Source organism: Triturus cristatus, chromosome 3_1, assembly GCF_964204655.1.
Source record: "Triturus cristatus chromosome 3_1, aTriCri1.1, whole genome shotgun sequence".
In the NCBI taxonomy this organism is placed as follows: Eukaryota; Metazoa; Chordata; class Amphibia; order Caudata; family Salamandridae; genus Triturus; species Triturus cristatus.
In genome coordinates this window covers 1,019,078,652-1,019,086,664 of record NC_140583.1, presented here as the reverse complement: position 1 = coordinate 1,019,086,664, position 8,013 = coordinate 1,019,078,652, and the positions used below count along the sequence as shown (strand labels likewise).

Sequence of the window (8,013 nt, the reverse complement as noted above, 5' to 3'; positions counted from 1 at the left end):
TGCAGGAAGCTGACCACCCCATTTATATAATGAGAGAAAAGGGTGGGAGCCAAGACGCAGCTCTGTCGGACTCCCCTGTTAACAAGGATGCACTCTGTTAGTTGACCTTGTGCTCCCATCTAACCTGGGCATAATTGCCTTCATAAAGCCGGACCAACAGATTGAGGATAAAAGGGGGGGTGCCCATGTCTCTGAGTGTCTGCCACAACTTGCTTCAGGGTACCAGGTCAAAGGCAGTCTTTAAGTCAATAAATGTGAGATAAAGGCTGCCATTGCTGATCACCACTATTTTCCAGTAAATAAGTAACAGTCTAATTACCTGGTCAATTGTTTCAGTCCTTGCCCTAAAGCCAGGCTGATACTAGGAAAGGATGGCTTCTTCCTCTGTCCATAGTTGCATCCTCTGTAGAAGAACTCTACTGAAGACCTTCTGCAGAGCATCTATCAAACTAATTGGCCTGTAGTTTGAGGGGTCTTCTCTGGCACCCTTTTTGTAAATCAGGACCACCTCCGCGCCCTTCCAAGATTCAGGGACTGGGGAACCGCTGGCTATAGCATTGGCCAGGAGGAGAATGTAGCGTGCCCAATTCAAGGTGTCTGCAAGAAATAGATTGCCTGGCAGGCAGTCTGGTCCTGCAGCTTTCAAGGGCACTATTTTTCCTATTGCAGCCTCAATCTTGGCCAGGACGAAAAGCTCATCATCAACCTTGGGGAGCCCGTAGGGATCATCTAGCTCCACAGGTGGCATGACCTCAAATGTTGAATAAAGCTTCCGGAAATGATCATGCCAATCCTGGCCTGCGATGTAATTGGGAGTCGGGCACGCACCTGTCTTATTACCCCAGGTAACAAGGGTCCAAAATAAGTTGGTGTTCTTGGCTAATTTGCTTCCTTGAGTTGCTGCCAGCAGGATTTGTCCCATGCTATCTTTGCCTGATGCAAAGCAGCTCTAAAGCTCTTCCTGGCAGCTTTAATCAAGCGGCAATTCTTGTCTTTGATTGCTGCGGCTAGGAGCAATCGTTTACGCCTGCAGCCCTTGGTATAACACAAATGGTGCCCTTTTGATGGCAAGCTGGGCTTCTTGCCAGAGTTGGGAGCTACAAAATGTACACTAAGTCGGTCAACTGGACAAGAGTGGACCGTAGGCATATCTGCCAACCTGCATATGCTAGCGGCTGTGGCCTGAAGCTCTAGTGTGCCTACACCCAAATCTTGGTGTATACCAGCAATCTTAAATTTTTGCAGAGCTACCTTCTGCCATTTTAAGAATCTATTGCAGTTGGAAGGGACAATCTCTCTAGTGGTGGTCTGGGGTAAGGTGCTCACTGGATAGTAAGGAGCTTCCCACAGGGGGTTAAAGGTTAGGCAGAGGGGATTGTGATCGCTCACTGTGGTGGTTCCCAGGCTCATATCAATCAAGCCTCCCCAGAGCTTCACGTCAAGTAAAATATAGTCGATACGGGACGGGCAACTGGCTCTGTTATATGTGTTTCCACCTTGTCTGTCCGATGGTGTTCTGCCATTAGCTGCCGTCGAACCGAACTCTACCGTAAGGGCTTTAAGTTGGAGCACCGGCTGCATCCACCTTTTGATTGGAAGTAGATTTAGTGGGGAAGCAGCCCATTTATTGTCATCGTCCTCAATTCACACCAAGTCCTCTTTATCTAGCGGCTCAAAGGTGCAGTTGAAATCTCCTCCTGCTACGACGACTCTTGCGTGGGGTGAGCAGCTGGCTAGACTCTCTTCCAGTGCTGAAATGGTGGTTGAAGGTCTACCCCCTTTGATCCCCCTCACATAGACATTAAGCAGATCAATCATGGCCCCCACCTGGCCCCCCTAATACTGAGCCCCAGTGTATCTAAGCTGGAGCGCGATGTTCACCCAAATAATCAGTCCCCCTGACAGGCGCCCTCTTCCTATATTTGTTGCAGGAGAGTGGAAGCGAACAAAGCCTGATTTGTATAAATACATATGTCGAAACCATTGATTAGGTTGTTCCAGTGGGGAATCAACAATTTATTACTTAGCCCTGCCTCATCCATGATATTATCTTCAGCTGTTGGTGAGGTGCATGGCCAGATGTTGTGTTTCTAGTGGGAATGCCGTGAATAGATGGAGCTTGGGCTGGTACTTGGGAATTTAAAGGTAAGAAGGGATCTACGCCCGCCTCCTCACGAATATTAGTAGAGGAGCAACTTAATCCTGCTTTCCCCCCCGGGGACTGTCTTTCTTTGAATAAGGTGTAGTGTGCGGGACCAAGATGCTGGGAAGGCTAACCATGCAATTTGGAGAAGTGGTGTATAATTCGAGATGCCTCCAAGGTTCACTCTGTAGTCAGTCATTGGCCTCCAATGAGGTGCCACCAGTTAGACGAGTAAATGGTTGGCGGCAGGTTGTATACGCTGGTTGGTAGTTGGGAAGCACCTGAACTGGATGGAGGAGGTTTCAGAAGGGCAGGTTTGAAATTCCAGGGCAAAGAGGTTTTCTACCAGATCAACCCCTTTCAAGGTAAGCTCGATATGATCAAGTGTATGAGCTAGAGAAATGCACCTCTGAGCCCTGCTGACGTTGTCTCGAACTACTGATTGGCAGCCGCTGACATGGCGGATCCAGTGGATCGCTTTGTTGGTCAAGGAATCTTCATTCTCATAGAGGTTCTTTGTGTCAAGCTTAAGAACATTTACCATATAGATTTTTAAGCGTGTGACAAGTGGGAGGTGCCCGGCTTGATCAGCTGGCATTGGCCGCTGCATGGGAAATACTGGACCTGGCATAAGGAGGTGGATCTAGTGTTATTTACAAGGTCCTGTGCGGCCGCTAAATTATGACGGTCATTGTGGGGATTATTATTGGAGTTATTTAAACACTTGGCAATGGGATAAGATGGAGCTTCCTTGTGAACCGGGATAGCAGGGGGGAGCTGGGTAGAACCATGGACGATGGTACCCTACCATCAGTGGCTGCCCCGTTTGTCATACATTGATTATGACAAGGCTGTAAAACGTGTACTGACACAAGGTTAGCATGCTGCGGGCAAGGTGAATCCTTTTGCAATATTAATTTGACCAGAGAATTAAGGCCTTCAGTCTTGGATCTCATGGTCCCTATTTCCGCTCTAAGCATGTTAATAACTTGGCGCATGTCCTGAGGTTCTAGGTTGGATGCTAATCCAGTCACTGCAGTAGATACAAGAGGAGACTGGGGTGTATCATCCTTATGGTCATCAGGCAGGTCCAGCAGAGGTAAAAACCTGTTTGCACAGGGGATGGTGGGTCCAGACTGCTGGGTAATAATATCAAGAGAGTTATATGGGTTGATGGGGGGTTGGCAGGCCCTTGTTATATCTAGTGGTGCCTGCGGACCCCCTTGAGGGAAGTGTTTTGAAACATTACTGGGATGGTAGGTGAGCGGCTGGGGCTAGTGGTTCAGGAAGGGAGTTGGCCAGGGGTGGTGCGCGCAGCTGGCTCATCCACCAGAATGTCTTCGCACTCGCTAATAAGGGTGTTAATTTGGTCGAGGACACAGTTGCTGCCTGCATGTTTCAGGGTCTTCCTAACATTTTTCCCTTTCCCGACCTAGCTACTGCTACCACCACCACCATTACCCTCCATTGTTTTCCCCTTCCCCATCCCTCGGAGATGCAGACGAGGTTGATATTAGCGGGAATGAGCAAATACAAATAGTGTCTTGACAGGAATCAAGCAGCGTTGTTGGCAGGTAGTCCCAAATAGGTTAAATACAATTACGTCTCAGCTGGGCTCTGCACGGGGCCTATACATAGAAAATGACAATGGAGTGAGCAGAGTACCTCAAAGAGCAGGTGCCAGACAACAGCGTAGTCCGGTAGCCAGATGAAAGGGGGGTGGCCCTGCCCTGCCTCTTCCTGGCAAGGACGGGCCTGCCCTTGGCCTGGGCTTCGCCCGGGCGCGTCTAGCGCAGCGGGAGCTCTCCCAGTAAATTATTCACCTCTGGGCACGAATAGCAGTGGCGCGGTGCAGGGGGGGCCTGGAAAGAGAGTCCCTTGTCAGGCTCGCAACCCTGAAGTGGCACAGGCTGAAGAGCGTCCCGATGCGCGGGAGCTCTCCTGGTAATTTATGCGCCTACGGGCATGAAGAGCGGCGTTAGTGGTGTGGGGGAGCCTGAGAAAGAAAGTCCCTTGTCAGGCTCGCAACCCCAAAGTGGCAGCAGGCTGAAGAGCGAAAGTATGATGTATTCAAACTTTTTCATTTGAAAGTATGCGATTATATGGTTCTAAAATTTGTATGTATAATTAGGGGTGGGCGGAATTTGCGAAAGCGACTTCCGCAAATTATCGCGAAAATGTTTAAAATCTCCGCAAACACGCGGAAATATCGCGAAGATGCGGAAGTTTTTTTCCCGCCCGTTCGCGGTATTTTCTGCATGTTCGCGGCTCGCCAACTTACCCATGCGGTTGCTTGCGGGCGCGGCCATCTTGTTTTCACTCTTCTCGCGGTGCATGATCGCGAGAAGAAAGACGTGATCGCGCGACGCATGACGTCACTGCGGGCGCGAACTGTCGCGAGACAGCGCAAATGGCTAAAACAATACAACATCTCATGGAGAACGCGACCGGATCGGGAAAACTTGTCGGCGAACGCGGGGATTCAGGTAAGGCGATCGCGCGGGCGCGAGAATGTATTATTTTACAGCGCGAGCAAGAACCAAATTATCGCAAAGCTGCGGAATGCGGAAATTTTGACATTTCCGCGCTCTCCGCGGAACGCGGAAATGCCAAATTATTGCAAATTCCGCGAACGGAACGGAAATTTTGCCCAGGCCTACTCGTATTTACGAATATAATTTTGAGGCAGGCTGGTATTTACTTGGTGGATATTGAAGTTGGACGGGGCAGGCCTAGCTGGGTCCCGAGTGGGGAGCAAGCATCACCCTTATGCAGTTAGGGGTGGGTGTGCCCTGACATAGCGACGTGGTCACGACTGGTGTAGGAGGTGTTTGCTTGCTGGGCAGGGTGAAGGGGGGTGGATACGGGCACTAAGGAGGTGGTGGGGATGGGCAGTGGTTTCTGGGGTGGGGGAGGGGTTGGGTGGTTCCGTTAGTTCCTCTGTGGGGCCGAAAATGTATTATTGCAGTTGTGGGCTAACACAAGTAGGATCAGATGGTGGGGTATTGTTGAAGGGCTTGCTTTTAGGTTTTGATTATGACTAGTGGGGGTCCTGTCACATTTTTGTGTCTCCGTACTCAAAAACTTCTTAACAGATTTATACCAAACCAAGCAAAGGCACATTCCCTGATTAAACTTGTAGCTCCATGTCAATTGTAATCAGCGGTTTTGTGCATTTGTTGTGTTGAGCAATGATTGCTAAGGGAGTTCAAAGGTGAAACACTGCTTTTTTTGACACCTCCCCCTTTACTTTTCCTCCTGGACCTAAAATGTTTAAAATTTCTTAGAATGTTTCAGGGAGATTCCTCTATCGGTGCCAAGTCAGTATCCAAATGAAAAAAAAAACAGCTTTTTAATTGAAGCTCTGAGCCTAACATTAACTATAGAGTCCCTATTATTGACTCTGTAAATTGGTTATTAACTTGTAACAACAAAGATGAATACAAATATGAAGTTATTTCTCTGATTCCTTCATCTACTGTTTTTAAAGTGACAAATATACACTGTTCTTTTTACTGTACCTCCCGCCCTCTGTATTTTACTGAATGTAGGTGTAATTCTGCTCTGCATTATAGGGGTGTTAACGTAGTTAAGGACATTTCAAGTACCTATATAAAAGCATAAACATACATACTTGCAAGATATGTGAGCAGATTGCTGGCATTAGCATCATTCAACACACGTCTATTTTGAATTTATGCAGTATATTGTAATGTTAGTACTCGCAAGTAAAGTTATTCTTCATCAAATCATGGCACGGTGGTGGACATCTCTAGACATATTTGCTGGTAGTTGCTAATTACCAGCAGAGAGCATCCCATTTGGTTTGGGGGTGCTTAAAATGCTTTTTTAAGTTCATCAGATCAAGTAACAGCAAAAGCAGCAACTTCATCCCAGTGCTTCACATGCATACTTATCCTGATACCTACATGAATACACACACATAAAAAGAATTAGGAAAACATACCTTCAGATATCAATGTCACTGAGTTTATACACTAATGGTTTCCTGACTAGAAGTAGCACAGCCATAGTGTCATCCTTGCACAGATGCCATGCTAATCTTCTCTGTATTGTTCCAGGCCTGGGAGATGCAAGGGCTAGACTGCAGATTTATTTTTAGGAATTAATTAAAGTGCTATAGGATGAAATATAGGAATGTGCAATTTTGACATAATGATGATCGGGGAGAGATTTTTTGAATAACTGATGGTGTGTTCAGAACAATTCCTGTCCAAAAACGAACTCTCCTTTTTGATCTGTGACTAATTTGGGAGATCCTATAGGAACATTACAATGTTTATTGCATTCCCAGCACTTAGTGTTGCTATGGAAGGAGGGTTGGTAACGTAAAGATGAATCAGTAACTTTCAGATTTAACAATGAAAAAAAAAGAGGAAATCTATATCATTTGAAAGGGCAAGTAAGTATGCAGGGTTTCGTTTTTGCAGAACGTTTCACAACTATAATGAGCTAAGCAACTTTTATACCACATTCAGAAGCGAATGATAGAAACTGTTGGGAATAATAATTTAGTCTCCTTTGGACCTGGATAACTACTTTTTTATACCGTTTCTCCTTTATATATATATTTGCTTCTAAAATGGCCTTCACAGAATACTGTCAAGGTGTACTTTCTGTACTTTAAACAATTACAGATACATGGGTACGTTGCGCTAACGGGTTTGGTATCTATGGGCCAGATGTACGACCTTTATATTTTGCGACTCGCAAATTGCATTGCTTTGTGACTTGCAATTTGCGAGTCACAAAATGCAATGTACAACAGTGTCACAGACACTGTTACCGATCATTAATGGGGTGACAAATTGCCTGCCTCATTAATATTTATGCGGCAGGTGCTATTTGCGCCCCCATTAGGAATGGCTAGCACTCCCAGGGAAGGTGGCCTGCTGGGGTCAGCAGACCATCATGTCTGTGAATGCTTTTTAAAGAAAGCTAAAAAAAAAAAAAAATTATGCAGCCCGTTTTTCATTTGTTAAGAGTAGGCAGCGGTCCCTGGGGGCCACTGTGTGCTCTTAAAAAATGTGTTTGCACACACTCACAAAGGGAAAGGGGTCCCCCGGGGACCCCTTCCCGTTTCCGAGTGGCTTACCATCTACTTGAAGTAGGTGGTAAACTGCAAGAATTTGACGACCGCAAATGCGATCGCAAAACAGTCATAGATTGCAGTTACACTCGCTATTATGAAGTGATGCGCTTGGCATGCCCCTTCCTAATAGTGAGTCGCAAACCATATTTTGCGAGTCGGTAATAGCTTACCGAGTCGCAAAATAGGGTTTGCACATGGGGCAGACCAATTTTGTGTTCGCAAACGGGCCGAATTCCCATTTGCGACTGCAAGAAAACGGTCGTACATCTGTTTTCTTTTTCAGTGCTAATAGATTTCTATGCTTAGAACACTGGTCGCGCTTTAAAATGTTAATTAAAGCCATTTTCTTTACTAAAGTTGTGAAGACTCCCTAGGGTGGAACATAGCACCAATGCTCAGCTGAATTTATAATTTAAAAGGTCATGGTATGTTTGCTGTCTCAGAGAAGAGAAGCTCTGAGGCAGAGACTACCAAATATACATAGCCGGAGTCAAGACTGGAGAGCTCCATTTCCACACTCAGAACCAGATTTTCTAAGACTTTGCTGTGTTGCATCACTTTTTTAGCGTAGCCGTGGCACAAAATCGATTTGGGGATTTTCACAAAAATCCCAATGCAGGAAGAAAGTATTCCTTATGCACGAAAACTAACCTGACCACAGTGCAGGCGCCCTTGTGCCATGAAGTAAGAGTGCCTGCATTGGTGCTAGGCAGACACTAGTGCTTCAGAGACAAGATGAGGTAACCTTGTGTAGATT

At 46.4% G+C, this 8,013-nt stretch overlaps 1 pseudogene; it reads right to left on the bottom strand.

Annotated features, from left to right (window-relative positions):
- Positions 1–6,157: 6,157 nt before the first annotated feature.
- On the bottom strand, positions 6,158–6,252 carry LOC146861432 (U6 spliceosomal RNA; annotated as a pseudogene).
- Between the last annotated feature and the right edge of the window lie 1,761 nt (positions 6,253–8,013).